General features: G+C 38.9%; 1 long non-coding RNA gene across 1 annotated transcript; it reads right to left on the bottom strand.

Moving 5' to 3' along the window:
* Nucleotides 1–1,801: 1,801 nt before the first annotated feature.
* LOC117200837 (uncharacterized) lies at nt 1,802–25,247 on the bottom strand. Its single transcript, XR_007477300.1, has 4 exons — nt 24,158–25,247; nt 9,033–9,145; nt 7,249–7,500; nt 1,802–2,474 (listed from the first exon to the last, which is right to left on the bottom strand). It is a non-coding gene; the product is annotated as an uncharacterized LOC117200837 (long non-coding RNA).
* Nucleotides 25,248–26,110: the final 863 nt, after the last annotated feature.

The raw sequence follows: 26,110 nt of genomic DNA, 5'->3' as shown, positions 1-26,110 counted from the left end.
ACCCAGGTGGAGGATGGTGACTATAAGCATGTAGACCCCAGACTGGTTGGAACCCAGAAGATTGATGATTAAGATTCCCGAAACTTCACCCTGTTATTTCACCAACCAGATAGAAAAAAACACACACCCTGCAGCCCTCACACCAGTTCTTGCCTTTAAGAACCCCTCACTGAAAGCCACTGGGGATTTCAGGGCCTTTGAGCATGAGCCACTCACACTCCTTGCTGGGCACCCTACAAATAAATGGTGTGCTTTCCTTTAACATAACCTGGTGTCAGTAAGTTGGCTTTGCTGTGCAGTGGGTAAGTGGACGCAAGTTTGGTTCAGTAACAGTTAATTGCTCATTTCTTGATTCCAGATCCTGACATTCCAGAGCCCCCCTACATACAGTTAGATGTTGTATGATTCTTTGTTGCTATACTGTGAACTCCTATTTCTGGCCTTATCACATAGAAGACACCTGATAAATATCTGTTCAATGAATGAAGAAAAGAGAAAATGAAAATTAGCTTTTATTAAGGTACTGTACTAAGCACTTTACAATTTTAACTCCGTTCATTCTCAATTTATAACTCAATTCTTCCTCAGGCTGTATCACCATTTTATAAGGGGAAACAGACACAGAGGCGTTAAGTTACTTTTCCAAGGTCACACAGCTATTAAAAGACAGAGGCAGAATTTGAGCAAGGCAGTCTTGTTCCAGAGCTTAGGCTCTTACCTAATGAGATGTTATGACTCTGTGAAAGGTAGTATATGGTCCTTTTTCTAGGGAATTCCACCACAAATTTTGTTTTTGTTTTTGCTTTAAAGCCCTGACAGCTTCCTGGTAAGAGGAGAAAGCTAATTAAATTTCTCTGTAAATTTTCACTATTAAAAATATATTTAGTAAATTTTATAAACACTTATTCCATGGTTCTTGAACAATGATAATGGATGGACTTTATACAGGAATTCATAGAAACTCAATTTATTAGCACATAAGCACACAATAAAATTCATCACATTCTTTGTGTCTGCCTTTCCCCCAGGTTACCAAGAGTTGTTACTGCAGACTGTGGCATTTATTGAACTGACCCTGGCTACAGAGAATTTATGTTCTTATGCTCAGGGCAAACTCCATCACTGGCCATATGATATTCTCTCACCCCTTCTAAAATCCTTGTTTTGCTTATCTTCAGACAGTAGAAATTTTAGTCCAGAGTACCAATGTACCTGATATCTCACTATTAATCATCTGCACAGATAAAGGCTAGAATTTAAATCTTGTAAATGGAGGAAACCCATCACCTTCATGTTCAAAGGGTAAAACAAATAAGACCATCCAATCTGGAAAAATACTGAATTTTAAATTTATATAAGCATAATTAAATAGAAAGGGGGAAATCTGAAATAAAGTTGAAAGACAAAAGGGGTTATAAAAGAACCAGAAATCATTAACAAGAGAAAAATGCTTCAGTCGTAGCAGAGATAGACAAGAACCATATTGCTAATTTGCAAAGGAATTGATAGTCTTCTGGATCAAGCAAAAAATTTGTCTTCTCCTTTCTCTACATGTTCCTGCCAGTACCTTCCACTTTTAAGCACCCCATTGCCTTGTCTACAAAAAGAATGCAAGTGAAGGAAGAAAGGAAGGAAAGGAGGGAGGGAGGGAAGGAGGGAAGGAGGGAGGAGGGGAGAGTGTCAGAGAGAGACAGACAGGACAAAAAGGGAAAATGGAGAAAAAGACCTAACGATCTCTTTGATGTAAAAGATTTTTTTATTATAAGTAAACATATGTAATTAATTTAAATGAAGCCTAGCTTCTTACAAATATCTGAGAGTATAAAAACAGAATTTGGGAGAAGAGGAATTACTACAGGAAAAAAGTATAATTAAAAGCAATAGCACAGAATTAATAACTAACATGGAGTTTAGACAATAGAAAAAAAACAAGATTCTTGGGAAGGTCAGTTATATAAAAGGAAAGACTTCAGAGGGATATAACAAGTGCTCCATCCCTTGAGACATTTAAAAATTAACCTAGACAAAGAAATAGAATATATTTTGTAGAAAGCAATCCTTTCTGACAAGCTGGTAGATTATCTCTAATTGATTTTTCCACTTCTAATTTCTTTGAATCTCTGAAATGCTGTTCTTAGAAGACAAATGAGTTTTCTTTGAGGATGAATTTTCTGTCTTTATTTTAATGAAATGAGTTATGATTTCTCGTGAAAATAGTTTTCAAGACAATGACTTTGCAAGTAATAATTGTTATTTAGATTATAGAAGTTAAAAATCGAAGTTACAGGGCTTCCCTGGTGGCGCAGTGGTTGAGAGTCCGCCTGCCGATGCAGGGGACATGGGTTCGTGCCCCAGTCCGGGAAGATCCCACATGCCGCAGAGTGGCTGGGCCCGTGAGCCATGGCCGCTGAGCCTGCGCGTCCGGTGCCCGTGCTCTGCTACGGGAGAGGCCACAATAGTGAGAGGCCCGCGTACTGCAAAAAAAAAAAAAAAAATCAAAGTTACAGACACCTGAAACTAACATAATATTGTATGTCAGCTATACTTCAATTAAAAAGGAAAAAAAAGTCAGTCACAACATTAGTAAACATGATAAAATACAATATATTTTCTTCCACTGTGCACTAGCAATAATCTTGAAATAAAATGCCCAAGATGTGGGGGACGGATAAATTAGAAATTTGGGGTTAACAGATACACACTACTATATACTGTGCTGTACACCTGAAACATTGTAAATCAACTATAGTGCAACAACAACAAAAAAAGTTCCCAAGAAGTGGAGGAATAGGATAGAGTCCAAAAACTGGAAAGGTGGAGCAGGCAAATATTCTACCATTTTTTACTTTTTTGTTCTAGCTTCATATCCTGTCTAGAAGGTTATCACTGAGAGAAAAACATTTAGTTTCATTGAAATTACATCAAATTTTGTATTATTATTTATTTATTTTATTTATTTATTTTTGGCTGCATTGGGTCTTCATTGCTGCGCAGCGGCGAGTGGGGGCTACTCTTCGTTGCAGTGCACGGGCTTCTCATTGCGGTGGCTTCTCTTGTTGCAGAGCATGGGCTCTAGGTGCGCGGCTTCAGTAGTTGTGGTGCATGGGCTCAGTAGTTGTGGCTCGTGGGCTTTAAAGTGCAGGCTCAGTAGTTGTGGCGCACGGGCTTAGTTGCTCCATGGCATTTGGGATCTTCCTGGAACAGGGCTCGAACCCGTGCCCCCTGCATTGGCAGGTGGATTCTCAACCACTGTGCCACCAGGGAAGTCCCCAAATTTTGTATTATTGAATCATATAATAGTTTTGAGGAGATGGGGACAATATCATCATGTACATGTTATTTATTGTAAGAAAAGAACTAAATTAGAAAAGTACCTTTGTTATATATCTTGATATCTGCTAGAGTAAGCCTCTCTTCTTTCTTCTGCTTTATCAAATCTGCCATAACCCTTCATTCACAATATATCTTCCTTATAAAATTTATAGTAAATGTATCATTTTGATGAAATATGTTTAGAATTTTGATTAGTATTACATTTCATATAGATTAATCTGAGGAGAACTGACATTTTTGCTCTATTGAATAATCTCATACATAAATGTATAACATTTTTCCATTTATTTAAGACTTCCTTATTTTAACAGTCTGTACATCTACTAAACTCTAAGCCCAGGAAAACCCATGCAATTTTTCAAGTTTGAGAATGATATTAGTAAGATGACTTGATTTTTTATATTGTCTTAAATCTGATGCTACTTTGGCTGAGACAAAACTCCTGCACAGAAGTCTATTGTTCTCACTTTATTTTTCCTGGATTTGATCTTGAAAAAAGTCAGGGAGATGCAGAAAATCAGTCAAGCACATTGCCTTTGTCAACGTGACTTGTGTTTATATAAATCCAGTGTGGTTAGGATTATTAACCTCAATTCCACTGAGGTTTAAGATGACAGTGCCTCATTTATATTAATCTCCTAAGATTTGCAAGGGAAGTCGCAAAGAAAAAATAAACAGATTTCTTTCTTTTAACCAGTGTTTTACACTGCTTACATTTAATAGTCCCTAGAGTAACCACTAAAAGAAAAAGAGACATGGCTAAAAGTACAATACATAAAGTAAGAGAGAATACTGAAAGTATTTAAATAATCCAAAAGAATATAGGAAAGGAAGAAGAGAGAACAAAACATAGGAAACAAGCAAAAAACATAATAAAATTGTGGACCTGTCTAGCCATATTAATAATTATATTAAATGTAAGTGCTCTAAACACTCTAATTAAAAGACAATGATTCTCAAATTGGCTATAGAAATAGATGACCCAATTATATGCTATCTACAAGAAAGCCAATTTAAATATAATTATATAGGTAAATTAAAATCTTGGGGGAAATATATGATGAAAACTCTAGTCAAATGTTATTATTTTTCTAAAGCTGCCTTAACAAAATACCACAGACTGGGTGGCTTAAACATCAGAAATTTATTTTCCTCACAGTTCTGAAGATTGGAAGTTCAAGATCAAGTTGCCAGCAGGGTTGGTTTCTCCTGAGGCCTCTCTCCTTGGCTTACAGATCACTTCCTTCTCTCTTTTGTCCTCACATGACCTTTCCTCTGTGCAAGTACCTGCTTAGTGTCTCTTCCTCTTCTTATAAGAACACCAGTCATGTTAGATTGGAGCCCAACTATATGACTCCATTTAACTTTAATTACCTCTTTAAAGACCCTATCTCCAAAATATAGTCACATTTTGAGGTACTTGGGGGTTAGTGCTTCAATATATAAATTTGGGGAGTAGGGGCACAATTCAGTCTATGACATCAGAAGAAGGACTAGTTACATTTATATAAAATCAAGTAACTTCGGAACAAGAAAAATTACCAGGGTTAAAGACAGACAATATAAAATGAGATATGGATTCATTTGTCAGTAACACAACAATCCTGATGTGTGTGCACCTAAAAATCCAAGGCCAAAAATACACAAAGCAAAAACTGATAGAAGTGAAAAGAGAAAGAGACAAATGTACAATTATACATGGAGTCTTCAACACTCCTCTCTCAGTAATGAGTAAAACAAGTAGACAAAAAATCAGAAAGGATATAAAAGATCTGGAAATTAACACAACATTGTAAATCAACTATACTTCTATTTAAAAAAAGACTTGAATACTCTAGTCACCAACTTGGCTTAACTGAAATTTATAGAATAATCTGGCTAACAACAGCAAGATACACAAATGTTTCAAGTACACAGGAAAAACTGAAATCATCCTAAGCTTTTTCTCTGATCATAACAGAATTAAACTAGAAATCACTAACAGATTATCTGGAAAATCCCCAAATATTTGAAAATTAAACAATGCACTCTTAAGTAATCCATTAGTCAAAGGAGAAACCACAGGAAAAATTAGAAAATAGTTTGAATGCAAATACAAAATATCAAAATTTGTGGGATGCAGCTAAGTGTTTAGAAGAATATTTATAGCATTAAATACTTTTTTTAAAAGGAAAATACTCAAACCAATAATCTAAGCTTTCATGCAAAAACAAAACAAAACAAAACAAATGACAATAACAAAAAACAACAAATTAAGCCCAAGGTAACTAGGAGATAGGAAATAACAATATTAATAAAATAGAAATTGAAAAAATAGTAGAAAATATCAATGAAAATAAATGCTGGCTCCTTGACATAAATCAATAAAATTGGTAAGCCTCTAGTTAGACTGATCAAAGAAAAATAAAATTTATAAATTGCCAATATCAAGTTAATAAAAGAATATTAACAACTTTATGCTAATAAAGAGGAAAAAGAAAACTTGAAAAGCCCTATATACATTAAAGAAATTGAAAACTTCAAGCCACTAGTGAATTTTATGAAACTTTAAAAGAAGAAATAGTAAAACTTCTAAATAAACTTTTTCATAAAATAGAAAAGGAGGAAAAACTTCCTAACTCATTCTATGAAGCCAGAATCATTCTGATACCAAACCAGATAAACACAGACAAGAAAAGAGAACTACAGAGAATATAGGTATAAAATCTCTTAACAAAATTTTAGCAAATTGCCTCCAGCTGCACATACACATGTTGTTGTACCTGTGTGTGTGTTTGTATGTGTTAAACATATTAAAGGAATTCAGATTAGAAAGAAGTAAAACTGTCTTTATTTGCAAATGACATGATGATTTATATAGCTAATCCAATCGAATCTATAATGAAGCTACTAGAACCAAAAAGGAAATGTAAAAGGGTCACAGGATCCAAGGCCAATGCTCACACACACAAAAACTGAATTTCTATTTACAAGCAATGAAAAACTGAAATTTAAAAAAAATTATGGTAGCATCAAAAAAATTGTATTTCTGAGCTTCCCTGGTGGCGCAGTGGTTGAGAGTCCGCCTGCCGATGCAGGGGACACGGGTTCGTGCCCCAGTCTGGGAAGATCCCACATGCCGTGGAGCGGCTGGGCCCATGAGCCATGGCCGCTGAGCCTGCGCGTCTGGAGCCTGTGCTCCGCAACGGGAGAGGCCACAATAGTGAGAGGCCCGCATACCACAAAAAAAAAAAAAAAGAAAAATTGTATTTCTATTTACCAGTGATGATTGAAAGTTTTAAAAACATTTATAATAGCATAAAAATATCAGGAATAAAAATGATGAGAGATGTGTAAAAGCTATATACCTAAAACTACAAAATATCGCAAAGAAAAGTTAAAGAAAACCTTATAATTAAATGAAGAGATATACCATATTTGTGGAATGGAGGAATCAATTTGGTAAGGTGGCAACGACCCCTATGTTGTTCTATAGATTCAATGCAATCCCAGCCAAAATCCTAGCATACTTATATAAAGAAATTGACAAGGGCCTTCCCTAGTGGTCTAGTGGGTAAGACTTCGCACTCCCAACGCAGGGGGCCCAGGATTGATCCCTGGTCGGGGAACTAGATCCCTCATGCATGCCGCAACTAAGAGTTCGCATGCTGCAACTAAAGATCCCACATACCACAACTAAGACCCAGTTCAGCCTAAATAAATTTTTAAAAAAGAAGAAGAAATTGACAAGCAAATATGAAATTTATATAGAAAGGTAAAGGACTTAAAACAATTTCTTTAAAAAGCCACTACCACATTTTAAGTTTTTATTATAGCAGCACCCCATTTCCAGGTACCAATATCTGTTTTAGTTATGAATTGCCGTGTAACAAATTACCCCTTGCAGCTGAAAATCACAACCATTTATTGTCTCACCATTTCTTTGGGGAAAGCATCTGGGTGCGTCTTAGCTGGATTCTCTCATGAGATCGCAGTCAAGCTGTTAGCTGGGACTGCAGTCATCTGAAAGCTGGACTGGGGAAAATCTGCTTCCACACTTGCTCACATGATTTTTGGCAGTCCTCAGTGTCTACCTGGATGTTGGCCAGAGACTTCAGTTCCTCCTCATGTGAGCAGCCTGAGTATCTTCATGACATGGGACATGGCTGCTGGATTCCCCTAGAGCAACTGATCCAAGAGAAAGGGCAGGAGGGAGAGAGAGAGAGGCCAAGACAGACCAGGAGAGACCAAGACAGATGCCATTGTGTCTCTTAGGGTTTATTTTTCATTAAATAATATTAGAAGAATTCATGCATTTTTATCAAATATCATATTTTTCAAGAAAGAAGAGGTTTTAACTTTTTTCCATGAGAAAACTATAGGGCTTCACTTTAGACAAACGATAATAATAATATTCATAAAATAAAAATGAGCATTTACTATGTCCCACTCCACTGAACACAGAGGTTAAGACGATGGTCTTTGGCACAGACTGTCTGGTGTTGCCTTTCTGATCCACCACTTACTGGTTATGTGTCTCTGGGCAAGTTATTTAACTTTCTGTGCCTCAATTTCCTCATATATAAAATGAGGGTAATAATAATATTTACCTCATAGAGTTGTTATGAAAATTAAGTGGGTCACTAAGGTGCTGGCATTTTGTCAGATTTAGCTAATATCCATATTAGGTAGTATTTACAAATATCACCTCATTTAATACTCAAAATACCCTAGGAGGTAAGAACAATTATTATTTGACTTCATAGGTAAGGCAGTTGAGCCTTGCAGATGTAGGTTAAGTAACTTACCTAAATGTACACAAATGAGTGGCAGAACTGAGTTCTATGCAATTCTCCGGCCAGAGGTTACTTAAAGTAAATAAATAAGAAGTCCCAGATGTGGGTGAAAAGAGATCAAAAGTGCAGGTAGAATCTAGATTAGAGAACTCATTGGCAACTGTAATTGTTCGGAAGTTATTGTAAAAGAATATTGAAATAGAAGAAATTTTAGAGTACCATCAAATCACCGTATAGTTCTTACAGGAAAAGTGAACATAGAATATCAGATAGTAGATAACCTGGCAAGAATATAAGGAAGCAGAGGAAAGACATTTGAGAACCTGCCACCCATCTCCAAAGTCTGACCAACTGACATTGGGGTCCCTTTTCTATGCTACTAAGTTGGAATGGTTCCAATAACCAGAATTGCTTTGCATTAAATACCCATCTGCCACTCAGGGTGTGGTAGACATTAGGCCTGTCCACAAATATTCCAGTTGTCCTCCTCCTGGGAATATGGTGGAACTACATTTCCCACCCTCCTTTTAAATCAAGTATCGCCATATGACTTGCTTTGTCCAGTGAAACATGAGTGGAAATGATGTGTGTCAGTGCCAAGCGGAAACTTTAAGAACTAATATGCCTTGTGCTCATGTCCAGGTGATACCTCCTTCAGCCCAGATCCTTGAGGGGCTATAGTGAGCAGAGCCTCCCTCTGACCTTCTTTGGACATGTAGTGTGAGCAGGTGGTAAACCACTGCTGTTTTAAGCCACTGGGATTTGAGGGGTTGTTTGTTACCCCAGGATAACCCATCTACTCTGCCATGATTATGCACGGTTTCAAAACCTTCTTTGTAAGAATTGTAGTATCTACAAAACTTTAGTGCAGAAAACATTTTGTTGAACTCTATTACTAGTTTATAAGGTACCAAAAGTACCTACAGCTAGTATTTAGCTGCTTATAAACTGTAGCATCCCTGGAACTGAAGCCATCCTTGGTCCTGAAGGAGAGAGCTCCTTAGCTTTTAAGGCTCTTCCGCACTGGGTCAGTTGTCCTGCAACATAAACCATCAAAAGTCAGCAGAGCTTACAGTAAAGAAAGCCAACACTAAACATTATATATGTTAGAGTGGTAAAGTTCCTGTTGGATTATAGTCATCAGAAAACAAACACACTGGCTCCTGTTTTCATCATTTAAAAAACAACGGTATAGCACAGGGAACTATACTCAATATCTTGTAATAACCTGTAATGGAAAAGAATCTAAAAAAGAATATATAGATAGATAGATATAGATATATCTATATATAGATAGATAGATCTGAATCACTTTGCTATATACTTGAAACTAATACTACACTGTAAATCAACTATATTTCAATAAAAAAAGAAAAACTTTGTTAAACACCCACTCACCCCCAGGGTACAAGAATGTCAAAGTTGGGTAAGACCTGTCAACTCTATATCCATGTTGTAATGTAATCCTGGGATGACACAGTTGGTTACCTGAAAGTATCCATTTTTGTACTAATTTATAACCCTAGTAAAACAAGGTGGCCTGAAAACATCAACAACAAAAAAATAGAAAACAACTAAACCTGACAGAGATTGGAGAGATGACATCAAGCCAGGAACACCAAGAGAGGAGCGTAGAACAGATTCCCCCTCAGAGCCCTCAGAACGAACCAGCCCTGCTGACACCTACCCTCCAGAACTGTGAAGGAATAAATATTTGTTGTTTTGAGCCATCCAGTTTGTGGTATTTCATTATGGCAGCCCTAAGAAACCAATACACCCATCCACTCCAGATAAAGACCTTTCAAAATAGATAAACAGCATACAGAAAAACTTTTATTAACATAAACTAATGTCTCTAAACTTTAGAGATTGTCGAAGGTATCAAAGACAAAATAAAGTCTAAAACATTCTTGCAAAACATTATCGTCTTTTTCTGAGGAGACACATAGATGACACACACTAAAAAAAAAACCTCCCTAGGTTCAGAGTTATTTTACCTCCATTTTATTTCAGTATTGATTTTGCAACAATATGTAGAACGAACAGCACATCTGATAAATGGATCCCCCAAATGTCATTTGCAGTAACAAGAGAGGCACAATAAATGTCTCACATTTTAGAGTACAATTTCCCTCAGGTATTAGCCTCACACAGTCTTCTATGTGTATAATATAATTAAAGCTGCTGCCAGGGGTTTAGAGGAGGGGGAAATAAGGAGTTATATTTTCAGAGTTTCATTTTTGCAAGATGAAAAGAGTTCTAGAGATGGACAGTGGTGATGGGTGCACGACAGTGTGAACGTACTTAATGCCACTGAACTATACACTTAAAAACGGTTAAGAAGAAAAATTTCATGTTATGCATATTGTACCACAATTAAAAAAAAAATTTTACGTAAGTACACTGAAAATAAAGAAATAATACTTTTTCACTGTATTCAAGAGTGTAGATATATACCTCATACAATAATCTATATTTACAAAATAATTCCCACTTTTTCATTGGTGTTGCGGAGTAGAAAGACTTTTATTGAAGAGGACCACCACCACATTAGTCACGGTACTTTGAGTTATAGGGCCAGAGCAGACTAGGGCAAAAGAGAGAATGCATTGGCACATATAACTAGAGAGTTTGGGTGTAGGCTGGTGATGACTGGGACCAGTGGATTCCCAGGATATCATCAGAACTGGGTCTTTCTCCAGCTCCATGTCCTGCCTCCCTGCTTCTGTCTGGGCTGAATCACCCTCCGGTAGAGCCTCTCCCCATTATGGCATCCAGCTGCTCCAGACTGCACTCTCCTGGCCAATAATCCCAGCAGCTCTGGCCAAAGTCTTGGAATTGAGAGCCTGGCTTAAGGCTCCTGCCCATCATGAAGCCAGAAACGTCAGGGAGTGAGGGAGTCCAGCCCCACCAAAGCAAACGGCTGGGAACTAGTGAGGATGTCTTTCCCCTCCCCATAAAAAGGATGTGCTGTTAATAAAAGGGGAATGAATGTTAAGTAGGCAAAAACAACACATGTCCACTACATGAACCAATTGAATGTCCTCTAAAAATAATGTCAGATAATTACATTTGTTAAACATGTAGAAACAGCCTCTATACCCTCAAGCTACTATATGTCTCCCTAGCTGGTTATAATTATCCACAGATATGTCCAATTCTCTTAGACTGGAGAAAACACAGATAGAAATTAGGAGAGATTAACCCAAAAAGTAAAAAAAAAGAAAAAAAATTAAAGTGGGTAAGTTCTTTTAACCAGATTCTGTACATAAAGTAGCTAAAAAACTCTGTGATGAGCACAGTAGCTTCTATTCCCCAATCCTCACAACCGCTTCAATGAGAGAAAGATCCTTCCTAAAAGTCAGCCTGGGAAGGTATCTGTGTCAGGCTGGTCCTCCTTCCCATCTTCCCTTTCACGGTCACTCTTCATCTTCTTTACAAAAGAAAGGCACGTCTCTGTCCCAACCTGATTCTAACTCTGGTGTATTTCCTCAGGTGTAAAACTAAGCAAAGGTACAGTTCAACATGCTGCCAGCAGTGCTGAGGTCGTTAAAGACTATAAAAGCTGTGTTGGTGTACAAGTCCTGTGATTCTGATTCTTTGCAGTTAAAATTGAAGGAATGAATCATCAGCTAATAGATGACTGAACATAATCTTTATATGATTTTGGCATATAACTTAGATGAAGTGCAAAAATTGTAGTGGCATTGGTACAACAAAATTCCTTCCATTCCCATCTATTCTTTTCGTGTGAATAAGGTTTCTCCAAGCTATATCTGTAACACCGAAAAACAAATGGAATTGATGTCAAGCCCTGTCTCAATAGTAGAAGAAAAAGTTTTACTATCATTACTATTAAACCTTCTAGCAATAGTAGTACCTTTATTCATCTAAAATACATAAATTAATTTTTTTAAATGCAGCCTCATTCATCTCATTGAGATGCACTTCCAAAAACATTTTTACTTTTTATGTTTAATAATTATTCATAAAATTTGTAACATACGGGCTTCCCTGGTGGCGCAGTGGTTGAGAGTCTGCCTGCCGATGCAGGGAACATGGGTTCATGCCCTGGTCTGGGAAGATCCCACATGACGCCGAGTGGCTGGGCCTGTGAGCCATGGCCGCTGAGCCTACGTGTCCAGAGCCTGTGCTCCGCAACGGGAGAGGCCACAACAGTGAGAGGCCTGCATACTGCAAAAAAAAAAAAAAAAAAAAAAAAAAAAAATTTGTAACATATGTATGGTACTTTAATTAATAATCTGCTGGTAGTAATAGTAACTCAAACTAGGAGATACTTTAAAATATTTACAGACTTAGGTCACAGGAAATAAAAATAAAATTTAATTTCTGTATTGCAGAGAATTATGCTAGAATGATAAATGAAATACTGTTAGGGACAAAAATACATTACATTAGGATAAAATTTTCTGGGAGAAATGGAATGGAAATATGAAATAAAGAGCAAAAAGGGACAATATAAGATTACCAACTATTAATGAACAGCTGGCTTAAGTATATTAAAAATACATGATAGTGAGTATCAAACTGCTGTGATATTTAATTCTTTTGAATACATTTAAAAGAATAATACTTTATAAATATATCTAATGCACCAGAAATTATATTCTTTGCATTGCTTTAAACTTGAGAAAAAAAATTTTAGATGTCAATTTAAAAATGTGTGAGGGGAGGGCTTCCCAGGTGACGCAGTGGTTGAGAGTCCGCCTGCCGATGCAGGGGACATGGGTTCGTGCCCCAGTCCGGGAAGATCCCACATGCCGCAGAGCGACTGGGACTGTGAACCATAGCCGATGGGCCTGCGCGTTCGGAGCCTTTGCTCCACAAAGGGAGAGGCCACAACAGTGAGAGGCCTGCGTACCGAAAAAAAAAAAATGTGTGAGGGGGGTACATTGTTTATACAGGTAATAAATGTGTATAAATGTAGTCCATGCTAGCCAAAAATACTTGAAGAACACTGATCTAAAGGAAGAGACAAGATGTATACTCAGAAAGAAAGTAATACAATAAGGAAACATATGAGTCCTAAGGGACCCCACGTAGAAGAAGATACATATGCTTAGGAAACCATCATATATGTAGTGGTTTGAGAGAAGGTAAGGTTCCCCCAGGTAGAGGCAGGCTGGCTGCCAAACCTGGATCAGAGTTCCAGCTTTTAGTCACAGAGACTTAGTTTGGTCAGAATACTTTATAGTTAATACTTCATATTCACCACACCGGCAGATTACTTAATTTATAGTAAGAACTGCAACTATCACGCTCAGTACGATGTGATAGAAACCAAATTATATACAAGCAGAAGGTCATTTGCTAGGTCTGGTGGAATCAGAAGAAGGGATGAGAGTGGTGTATCAGATGGCAGCAGGTGGACCCCTGTCACGGGCACTGGAGGACTCCAATTCAGGGGTCAGGCTGTAGGCATGGGCAGGGCTGGGAGGGATTCTGCCACCTTCTGGCTTTTGGGGCTTCCTGGTTTATGCTAGGCCATGCTTTTTCAGACTGATTTTATTAGAATACTAGGAACATATTAATCATAATCAAATTCCAATCCTCCCTCCTGCATTTGACCTGCTGACCACCTAAACTGAAGTTTCTTGGCAAATCCATTCCTCATTTACAGACAATATCTGGCTGCCTTCTAACATAAAATGGATTATATCCATTATGTGTGGATTTTTTCTTGTTTAAATATCAGGTAAGGACTTCCCTGGTGGCGCAGTGGTTGGGAATCCGCCTGCCAATGCAGGGGTCACGGGTTCAAGCCCTGGTCCGGGAAGATCCCACATGCCGTGGAGCAACCAAGCCCGTGCGCCACAACTACTGAGCCTGCAAGCCACAACTACTGAGCCCATGAGCCACAACTACTGAGCCCCCATGCCACAACTACTGAAGACCTGCACCTAGAGCCTGTGCTCCACAACAAAAGAAGCCACCACAATGAGAAGCCCATGCACCGCAATGAAGAGTAGCCCCGGGCTTCCCTGGTGGCGCAGTGGTTGAGAATCTGCCTGCCAACGCAGGGCACATGGGTTCAAGCCCTGGTCTGGGAAGATTCCACATGCCGTGGAGAAAATGGGTCCGAGAGCCACAGCTACTGAGCCTGCGCATCTGGAGCCTGTACTCTGCAACAAGAGAGGCTGCAACAGTGAGAGGCCCACGCACCGTGATGAAGAGTGGCCCCCGCTCGCCGCAACTAGAGAAAGCTCTCGCACAGAAATGAAGACCCAACACAGCCATAAATAAATAAATAAACTTATTTAAAAAAACAATATATTAAAAAAAAAAGAGTAGCCCCCACTCGCTGCAACTAGAGAAAGCCTGTGCACAGCAACAAAGACCCAACACAGCCAAATAATAAATAAATTATAAATAAATAAATAAATAAATAAATATCAGGTAAAATTTTATTTTGAAATCTTTCTGGGAATAGAGATGATGGGGATCTCATTCCCAGATATCATCTATAAAACATGTAATAAGTGCAATTATAAAATTAACATATGAGAAGAAGAAAATTGAGCATATGAATTTTGCAAAATAGGGCTAATTAAGACCACTCACACTGCCCTGTACTAGTCACAGCCACTTTGAAGACTGTTGGCTAAGAAGGAAGCTTAATTAATTCAGCACACATTTATTGAGCTCCAACTCATGTGCTGAAGCATGCCAAGATGAGGGGATAGTGTTACCAAACGCAAGTTTGTATGCCCCACACACAGCGAGGCCAAACAAACTGAAACGGAGTTTGGAGCAGACAAAGGATTATTACAGGGACGAGAAAGGAGGACGGGTGTTCAAAACCTCTGACACCCTGAAGGGTTACAGCAAAGCATTTTTAAAGGCAAGGTGAGGGAGGGGCATCCCAGGGTAGGTGATCACCTCCTGCACAATTCTCTGATTGGTTGATGGTGATCAATCCTTAGGTGCCAGAAGGTCTGGGGGCTACGAGCTCAAGATCATCAAGCAGTTAATTTCTTCCATTTGGTGGTGGTTTTAGCATCTGAAAAACTCAGGAAATATGCATTAGATATTATTATCTAGGTACTTCAGAAAGGAGCTAAAGCAGAGGATATGGGGTAGAGGTCTGTCCCGGGAAGGCCCTATAGGGTCCTGCTCAATTACAATAGGAAGAGAATTAAGGCAGACTCTGCTATCAAGCCCTCACATGTAAGCAGATAATTCTCATACAGTGTGATAAATGTACAATCAAGGAATAAAAGAGGGTTATAGGAGCACAGTGGAAGGGAGTGAGGGATGGGCTTCACAGAAGAGACATTTTGTCTTTGTCTTGAAGGAAGAGTAGAAATTTACTAGGAGGATACAACCAATATTGAGAGTATAATTGGTATCTGGAAACCTGCAAGGGCATCGCCTATTTTGAGAATGCTAAAAGTTCAGTGTTCCTGGAACTTAGGGTTTGGTGGGAGGTGCAGAAAGTAAAGGAAGTTTGGATTCTACCAATCTGCAGTGGGAGTATGAATATGATTTCACATGGATTGGACCTCTGGGCAAGCAGGGAAGTAGCACTTTTTAGTAGAAGAAATCAAGTATAGGAGACCACAAGCCTAAGAGAGGGCACCCCAATAAGAAGTTACAATTCCTTGCCTGGTTTCAGGGTCAGATTGTTTTCAGACCTAGACTCATTGACTGAGTCCACAGGAATAAGAATCCTGCAGCACCATGGTGAGTATGCATGGTAATGATAACCTGGGTCCCTCTTAAAAGGGACCCATGGATATTTACTTACATAAATGTACACTGGGGAAAAGGTAATACCCAGACCTTTCAAGGACTATTGGACACAGGCTCTGAATTGAATTGCTACCTTATCACAGCCCCTGTTAGAGTAATAAAAGGAGATCTGACCAAGGCCTGGCTTACAGTGGGTCCACTAGGTTTGCAAACTCACCCAGTGATCATTTCTCTGATTCTCAAACGTAAAATAGGAATTTACATATCTGGCTGCTGATGCAATCCCCTCATTGGGTCTTTGGCCTGTGGGCTAAGAGCTCTGAAACCATAATTCCTTGGCTAAGATAGTAAATCAAAAACAATATCATAGTCTGAGAGTGGGTGATGGTGGAGATTAGCACCACCCTTCAGGATCCAAAGAATGCAGAAGTGGTGGTCCCCATAATGTCTCCAATTCAGCGGTCCACCCCCTGCAAAAACCAAATGGATCCTGGAAGATGACTGTAGACCACAAGTAGTAGCTTTACCGTAACTGCCTGTCAGATGTGGTATCTCTGCTGGAACACATTACTATGGCCCCAGTTACATGGTGTGTAGTCATTGATTTAACAAATGTGTATTTTTCTATTCCAGTCCAAAAAGAAGGGCAGAAACAGTTTGCATTCACATAGAATTGGCAACAATATACACTTATGGTTTAGCCCCAGGGCTATGCTTCTTTTCTCATCTTCTATCATAACACAGTGTGAAGAGGTCTAGACTTTCTGGACATCCCACAGGACGTCATGCTGACCCATTACAGTGACAATATTATGTTGATAAGGCCAGATGACCACGAGGTGCTGGCACACTGAATGCTTTGGTGAGCCCTTGTCATGGTGCCATTCCCCAGGGAGACCAACCAGTCATGTGGTGGCAGCATGTTGACTACATTGACCTCCTTCCATCGTGAGAGTGCCAGCAGTTCATTCTCATAGAAACAGGCATGTATTGTTGGTATGGCTTTGCCTTTCCTGCCGGCAAGGCTTCATCCCACACCGCTATCTGAGGACTTATGGATTGTCTGATTCCTCCTGGCGTGGGAACACAGCAGGCCAAGACCCACTTTATAGCAAAGAAAATGTGGGAGTGAGGTCAAGACGGAGGCATCCACTGATTGTGTCCCCAACCATACAAGCTGGATGTTGCCGGCGTGATGGAGCATTCACACAGCCCAGCAAGACAGCACAGCCAACAACTGAGAGGCACAAAGGCCGCTGCCTTGTCCCAGAGGAAGAACGGTTCTGCAGGGTGGTTCATGCTCCGCAGCGTTCCCCTGTGGATCAGGCCAAGTCAGACTTTACCTGAGACCACATCCCCGCCTGGCTCTTTCCCTTTATTTTGCTTCCTTCCCTCCTTTAAAGGCTTTTCCCGGAGAAATGCTTTTCCATCAACAAATCATCGTGCACTGAATTCCTCTTCTGGCTCTGCTTGTTTAGAACCCAACCTAAGACAACCGCCTCCCCCTGCAAAATGCCCCTGAGAGAGGCAGCATCAGGAAACGTGAAACCATGCTTGCTCAGGTCCCCAGAGCGGCCAAATTCCTGCTTTGGACAAAGGATCTGCCTTCATTAGTTCTTCCTAACTAAACAGATCCTGAGGGCTGGGAGTCGGTCTCTGGGTTTTTATACTCTTGGAACATGGAACCACATTCTAGGAGTTATTGGAAATCATAGGATAAACCCACATCCTCCTGGAGTGACAAATGTGTCAGAAAATTTGCGGTAAATATGTTACATTATGCACATGTATTATGAAGTAGGGTACAAGATGGGCAAAAATTTTAGACGAAATACACGATCTCAAAAGGCATGTCTCTCCTGAGGCAGGCAACTGAGGGTCCCCAGAGTTCAAGTTCCTTCTCTGTAAGAGGTGCTGAGGTGGGAAAGTTTGATGTGCGTCGGAGAGTTTGATGAGCAGAGCTGGTGATGGTTGCTTTGAACAAGACAAGGAAACAGCCTTCAACCATCGGACCAAGGCAAGAAAAGGAAAGAAACTGGAGTTCCACCAGAGCAATTCATAATACGTTTCTATACCTTCCCTTTGTAATGTCTGACATATTTGAGGGCTTATTTGCTAAGCACTTTACATGCATGAACTAGCTTAATCCCAGCAACACTCTGTGAGGTGTGTACTGTGAGAAGCCTCATCTTAACATGTGGGAAATGCGAAGTTCAGGCAGGTGAAATAACCACCAAAGGAACGGAAAATATGTGGGTATCCACACCTACCTCCACACTCTGTGTCTTCTCTACTCTTTGTGCTCAGATAATGTGGGACATATAAAAATAGAGAGACACAGGAACTTGCCATCTCCAGAATTAAATGTCACTGAAGTCAAAAAGAGCTGAAATCCTTCCTGAATTAGAACATTTCATTTCCCACCTTTTACCCTAATGTTCACTTGATACTTTTGTTCCCTTGATTTCATATTTTTCAGCTGGATATTTTAAATTAAAAACTTTGACTTCTCTCTTTTACCATGCTGTATTTAGTTCTCTCTTATCACTTACATAAATTTTGCCCTGGATATATCCTCCTAGGCCTGGTATGCTTCATGAAAACAAATAACAGATAAGTATGAAAATATTAGAGATAAGAACAAGCAGGTTTTACAAGTCTAGAAGTTATAAAGAATCTCTTTGTAAAGGTGACATTTTATTTCTTTATTAAAAATTTGCCAGGTTCGATGTATACTGTTCATCTGCCTGTAAAAAAAAAGATTTAAATGCTGTTTCAGGGTCTCATAAATACAACCTCAAACCTATAGCCTCGAATTTTTCATGAGAAAGGATGGAAGTTGACTTATCCCTCACTCATCAATATCATCAATTAAAAAATGCTTTAGTACTTTCTTCCTACTCTGCTGAGTTGCTGGGCATAAATACAGGAATATGAGGCATATATAGCCAGACTCTAAAGATGATTTCTATCCCTTTCCGGCTTGCAGTTTTATAAGTCAGTCTCATGTATCAATTAACATTCATATTGATATATTTCCCCAGAGTATTCTAGCTTGCATTTGTGATATGGGAGCTGCTGTCACAGTTTGTTGTATCTCCTTAAAAACTTTGCCCTGGTGGATATAAAACATTATTTTTCATAGGTAAGTTAGCCAAGAGCTTCAGAAATTTTGTCAAAACACATGGTTTCTAACATTTAAGTTTACATGCACAGAGTACAATAGTTACACACAATTAAAATCAGTTTTATTTTATTTATTCTTGGCTGCATTGGGTCTTCATTGCTGCTCATGGGCTTTTCTCTAGTTGTGGCGAATGGGGGCTACTCTTCGTTACAGTGTGCGGGCTTCTCATTGTGGTGGCTTCTCTTGTTGCAGAGCATGGGGTCTAGGCATGAGGGCTTCAGTAGTTGTGGCACGCGGGCTCAGTAGTTGTGGCACACGGGCTTAGTTGCTCTGTGGCATGTGGGATCTTCCTGGACCAGGGATCGAACCCATGTCCCCTGCATTGGCAGGCAGATTTTTATCCACTGCACCACCAGGGAAGTCCTTAATATCAATTTTAAACAGATGATTTAAAACACTGTGAAGTACAGATGGCCAAAAGGCACAAGAAAAGATGCTCAACACCGCTAATTATTAAAGAAATGCAAATCAAAACTACAACCAGGTATCACCTCACACCAGTCAGAATGGCCATCATCAAAAAGTCTACAACAATAAATGCTGGAGAGGGTGTGGAGGAAAGGGAACCCTCCTACACTGTTGGTAGGAATGTAAATTGGTGTAGCCACTATGCAGAACAGTATGGAGGCTTCCTTAAAGAACTAAAAATAGAGCTACCATATGATCCTGCAATCCCACTCCTGGGTAAACATCCAGAGAAAACTGTAATTCGAAAAGATACACGCACCCCCATATTCATTGCAGCACTATTTACAATAGCCAAGACATGGAAACAACCTAAATGTCCATCGACAGATGAATGTATAAAGAAGATGTGGTAGGGAATTCCCTGGCAGTCCAGTGGTTAAGACTCCAATCTTCCAACGCAGAGGGCACGGTTCAACCCCTGGTCAGGGAACTAAGATCCCACGTGCCACACTATGACCCCACATGCCCTCACAGCCAAAAAAATGATATGTGTGTGTGTGTGTACATACACACACACACAATGGAATATACTCAGCCATAAAAAAGAATGAAATAATGCCATTTGCAGCAAAATGGATTAACCTAGAAATTATGATACTAAGTGAAGTCAGACAGAGAAAGACAAATATCATACGATATTGCTTATATGTAGAATCTAAAAGAAAAAAAAGACACAAATGAACTTATTTCCAAAACAGAAAGATACTCACAGACACAGAAAACAAACTTATGGTTACCAAAGGGGAAAGGGGGTAGGGGTAGGGATAAACTGGGAGGCTGGGATTAACATATACACACTACTATGTATAAAACAGATAACCAACAAGGACCTACTGTACAGCACAGGGAACTATACTCAGTATTATGTAATAACTATAAGGGAAAAGAATCTGAAAAATACATATATACATACACGTATAACTGAATTGCTGTGCTATACACCTGAAACTTACACGATATTGTAAATCAATTATACTTCAATAAAAAATTTAAAAGAAACTCTATGAAGGTCTTTCTGACAAGCATTCAATAATTTTAATATCTTTTTCAGGGTATCATCTTACTGCTTATTATATAAACTGTTTTCCACCTTTTTAAACTTGTTTTTTGATATGTAAACAACTCTTAACCCACTAATTAAACTTCGCAGATACTAAAACTTATGTGATCTTGTAGATACAAAGACATCATATAAGCCTAATAAATATACGTAAATAATAATAAATATAAATATATTAATTGGAAATCAGGCTGTAACAATGTGGCAGTTTTAGAGAATCACAAACCGAGCATTTTGACTCCAATCCCATGCATTACTCTGGCAGTCTAGGCCACCTAGAGTATAAAGCAGTGGTAACAAAAGTAATGATGAAGATTCACTGCAAATGAATACTATGAAAATAGAAATGGAGGGGAAAAAAAAGGAAAGGAAGGAGGAGAGGGAGGGAGGAATAAGGAGCAGAGAAGGGAGGGAGGGGAGGGAGGGACGGGGAGGGACCCAAACTACAAGCGGTTCCCTTTACTCTCAGTTCAGGTATCTTCTGAAGAGGACAGCAATTCAAGGGAAATCAAAGGCAGTTTCTAGAGAAATAGATTTCTTTGTTCTGACAAATTGAAAGACACTGTGTTGAAGGAAGCTTCTGCCAAGCACACCACATTGGATCTTCTGTCCGAGGCCATCATCAAGGTCAGGTTAATGGCTGGGCTTCTGAAAAATGTGGTCTTAGTGAAATCTAGAAGGAGTCCTAATGCTCTTTCCAACAGCCACAAAAATAAGCAAGAGGCATGTGGCACAGCGGGTTTCTGTCTTACTCTGGCCAGTCACTGGTAGTATAACTTTTGGCAATTCCTTTAACCATTTGGAGTTTCACTTTTAACATGTAGAGGTGACAAGCAGACATGGAGTGAAATTCCAGGTTCATCTCTTATTACTGTATGATTTTAGGAAAGTTATATAACTCCTATGAATTTCTTTCTTCAGCTATAAGATGTGAATAAGACATAAAAAGATCATTCAGAAGTAGCCTGACTAAAAAAAAAAAAAAGGACATAATGTATGATTCTATTTATATAAAGCTGTGGAAAATGCCAACCAATCTACAGTGACAGAGAGTAGATCAATGGTTGGTTGGGGAGCTGGGAAGCAGGGAGGGGTGGGGAACAAAGAGACTTCTCAGGTGGTGGATCTGCCCCCATCTTGATTTGGTGCTTGTTTCACGGGTGTATATGTATGCCAAAACATCAAATTATACATTAAACATTGTAAACATTTATTGTTTGTCAATTATGCCTCAATAAAGCTGTTTTTTTAAAAGGGTGAGAGAATTAAATGAGATAGTATGTGCAAAACAATTAGCACAGCATGTGGTACAAGTTAAAGTCTCCAGAAATATGGGCTCCTTTCCCCACTGATGTCAAAGGGCTATTTAAAATAGTACTGTGCTCCATAAACATCCATCAGTACTATAAACACTGAAATCTTCCCAGAAGTTTTATAGCTTGATAAATATTTTCAAAGAAAAATATGGGACAATATGAAAATATCTCTGTGGCTTTTTAAGGATATAATTTGGAGGCTTTCTTTCAAATCTTCATTAGAAGCATATTTTCATTGTTGGAATCACATTACACATAGGACTTGAATGCCACTTTCCACTCCATGTTTTTAAGTAAAATGTCTTGCATGTTGTTTTTAATGGCTGCCTTGTAATTTTTTCAGTGGTAAGAATTCTGGATATATTTTAAAGATAGAGCTGCCAGGATTTGCTGACAGATTGAATGTGGGGCATGAGAGAAAGAGGACTCAGTGATGATGCTGAGGTTTCTGGCCTGAGCAATTAGAAGTTCAGTAAAGTGGATAGTTTCTGAGATGAGGAAGAGTGTGAAAAGGGCAGATTAGAGGGGAGGATGAGGAATTTAGTTTGGACAAGTTAGGTATCAAACATCAACATGGAGATGTGGAGTAGGCAGTTGGACTTGAGATTAGAGAGGAGGTCTGGCTGGAGATAAAAATTTGGGAGTCTCCAATATTAAGATGGGATTTAAAACCATGAGCTGGATGAGTTTTTCAAGGGCGTGAGTATAAATAAACAGAAGAGGTTCAACTGCTGAGTCATGGGGGCCATCTAGTGTCAGCAATCCCGGAGCTGAAGAGGAATCAGCAAAGGTGACAGAAAAGGAGTGTCAGGAGGGTGGAAATCCCAGAAGAGGTGGCTGTCCACAATGTTTATATGAGAGAATGCTGCTGGTTATTTAAGTAAGAGTGGCTATATCAAGGGCAATTTTGGTGGAGTGCTGTGAGCCAAACTATTATTGGAATAGATTCAGAAGGTTATCATAAATAGAAATTTCTCCAAGGAAGATAATGGCCAATAAGCACATGAAAAGATGCTCAACATTAGTAGCTCTCAGGGAAAGACATATCAAAATAACAATGAGATACCACCTCACATCCGTAAGGATGGCTACAATCAAAAGAAAAATAAGTGTTGGTGGAATATGGAGCATTGCTTTTATAAAGGGGTAAATTTTTAGAGACTCTTGCACTGTCATTTTCCCTGATGTCTCAGTTAGCATTCCGGGTTTTATCTTCTCAGGAGTAGTTTATGTAAGAATGTTTACGATCTGTTCCTTGAATATTTGGTAAGACTCACCATGAAAGAATTTAAGTCTGGATATTTCTTCATGGAAAGATTTAAAATTACTGCTTTATTTGGTTTCACAACACAGGCTTTCTATTTTTTTTCTAGGTATTTGAAAATTTTCTCTAAGTTTTGAAATTCATTGGCATAAAATTATTCATAGTATTATGCTCTTACCGTCTTTTAAATTTATAATGCATATGTGATTCTCATTTTACATCCTTAATATTATCTATTTGTGCATTATCTCTTTGCCCCCCCATAAATCCTGCCAGATGATTGTCTATTTTATTAATCTTTTCTTTTCAAACTTTTGTTTGTTGGTCATCTCTATTGTAGTTTACTACATCATCTATTTCTGCTCCTTATTATCTACTTTCTTCTACTTGCCTTGAGGTTATTTTGTTATTCTTTTGCTAACCTTTTAGGTTGGATGCTTAGCTCACTAATTTTCCACATTTCTTCTTTTCTAAAAGAAGCACTTAATGTGACGAATTTCCCTCAAATATTACTTTCATTGCATCTCATACGTTTTGATATTTAAACTTTTATTATTGCTTAGTTCTAAATATTTTCAACTTTCAATTATGGCTTTGACCCATGATTTACTAAAGAGCATGCATTTAATTTCCAAAGTTAATTTTCAAAGTCTCACTTGTCATTTTATTATTGGTATTTGAATTAACTGCATTGCAATTAGAAAATGTCATCTGCATAGTACTGATTCTATAAGATGTGTTGAGTCATGCTTCATGACTAGGCACTTAATCAATGTTTATAAATGCTCCATGAATGCTTGAGAAGAATGCACATTTTAAAATTGTTGGGTACAGAGTTTTATATACGACCATTAGATTAAGACTGTTTTATTGTGGTATTCAGTTTTGTTTTTTAATCTTCTATATGTCAGAAGCTCAGCCAGCTGAACTGGGAGAGAGAGAGAGAGAGAGAGAGAGAGAGAGAGAGAGAGAGGAGTGAGCTGCCAGGTGTCAGAGTAGCTGATGAAAACAAGCCAAAAATGAAAGGGCTTAACCACTTACTGCTTTGGAACAAGCAAGTGGCTAAACTGCAGAAAGTGCAGACTCCTTCTGTTCCGCTTTCCCCCAGGGAAGTACACGCTGGTCCAGGTCAGCTGGATCAGTGATGTGGGGATCATCTCACTGTTGAGGGAGCCCCGGAACAAAAGACACCAATAGTTTTATGGCCCCTGGGGTCGGGGCTGAGGGCAGGGGGGAAGGATGAGGCGTGGAAAAGTACTGAGTAAGCCTGGGCAAAGGTGCCTTTGACGGTTCCCCTCTGCTTCCCATAAGGAGGCCTCAGCCCAGGCACCTGAAGAAGAGATCTGCCCAAGACTTAGATAAAAGCTTAGAAATAAAGGTTCTGGGAGTAGGAATGCAAGTATGCCAAAGAGCATGATTGGCCAGAGGGGCCTGAGTCCTTGCCTGCAAGTCCTCTCAGAGGCTGCAATGCATTGGCTGTACCCCAAATCTGATGTAGGCCTCTTCCCCAAGAGGCCTGCCAGGTAAAACTTTTGTAACTGCCTGTGATCAGACCTGAAAAACACCACACATAGGTTTTAACCAGGTACCATACTCTTCACTATATTGTCAGTTTGACTTATAAATAATTAAGAAAGGTGGGTACATGGTAATGGTGGATTTATCCATTCTCCCCTGCAGTCCTATCAATGTGTTTTACACATTTGAGGCTACTTTATTAGGAGCATGCAACTTTAGAATTGTTGTATCTTCCTGATGAATTAAGTAATCATAATGATACCCTTATCTCTAATCATGCTTTTGCTTAACAATCCATTATGTGGATATTAATATAGTTACACCAGGTTTCCTTGGTTAATAATTTTGCTGGAAAACTTTTCCCCTTCCTTTTACTTTTGATCTTGCCATATCCTTATGCCGTAGGCATGTCTCTTAAAAATAGCACGTATCTAGATTTAAAGAATCTAATTTGATAAAATGTAAGTTTAGTCCATTTACATTTAATATGATTTTTAAATTTGGACTTTTTTCTACTTTTCTCTCTCTTACCTTATTATTCCTATTTGTCCTGGATTTTCTATGCTTTTTTCCCTCTTATCCTGCCTTTTGTGGGGGGAGGGGGTTGATTGTGTTTCTTCCCTTCTCCTATTTAGCTCTAATTGTTTGGATTTATATGTTTTTTCCTTTCCTTTATCAATTGCCCTTGAGACAACTTAACAAAGCCTAAAGTTAAATAATTCCTTAACCTCTGCCAGAACAATAAAGAACCTGTGAATACATTCACTCTCCTTGCACTTCCTCACATCATATATATTATTAGGCAAAATCGTATTTTAGCATTATTCTATTCATTTGGATTTACGTATGTGCTTCCACTGAATATTATTATTACTATTATTATTATTTTTTTTTGCGTACGCGGGCCTCTCACTGTTGTGGCCTCTCCCGTTGCTGAGCACAGGCTCCGGATGCGCAGGCTCAGCGGCCATGGCTCACAGGCCCAGCCGCTCTGCGGCATGTGGGATCTTCCCGGACCGGGGCACGAACCTGTATCCCCTGCATCGGCAGGCGGACTCTCAACCACTGCGCCACCAGGGAAGCCCCACTGAATATTATTTTAATCCCTTTTCTCAGACCATCGACTGGATCATTTTTTCTTCTTTAATTACATCTTTTAGAAGTTACTTGTTTGTACAACTCTCTAAGTAGTAAACTCAGCTTATGTTTATATGTAAATTTTTATCACCTTTGTTTTTGAAAGATAGTTTTGCTGAATACGAAATTCAAGGATGACAGTTATTTTCTCTCAACACATTGGAGATATTATTCCATTGTCTCCTGGCTTCCTTGGTTGCTTTTGAGGAGACTGATGTCATTTTCATTTATGCTTTCTCTGTGGCTGATTCTAAAATCTTTCTTTGTTCTTGGTGTTCTGCAGTTTCACTACTTATATCTAAGCATGTATTCCTTCTAGGGATACATTGTGTTTCTTTA

The sequence above is a fragment of the Orcinus orca genome, chromosome 4 (genome assembly GCF_937001465.1).
Source record: "Orcinus orca chromosome 4, mOrcOrc1.1, whole genome shotgun sequence".
Taxonomy (NCBI): Eukaryota; Metazoa; Chordata; class Mammalia; order Artiodactyla; family Delphinidae; genus Orcinus; species Orcinus orca.
The sequence above is the reverse complement of the archived record's forward strand: the minus strand, read 5'-3'. Positions and strand labels throughout refer to the sequence as shown.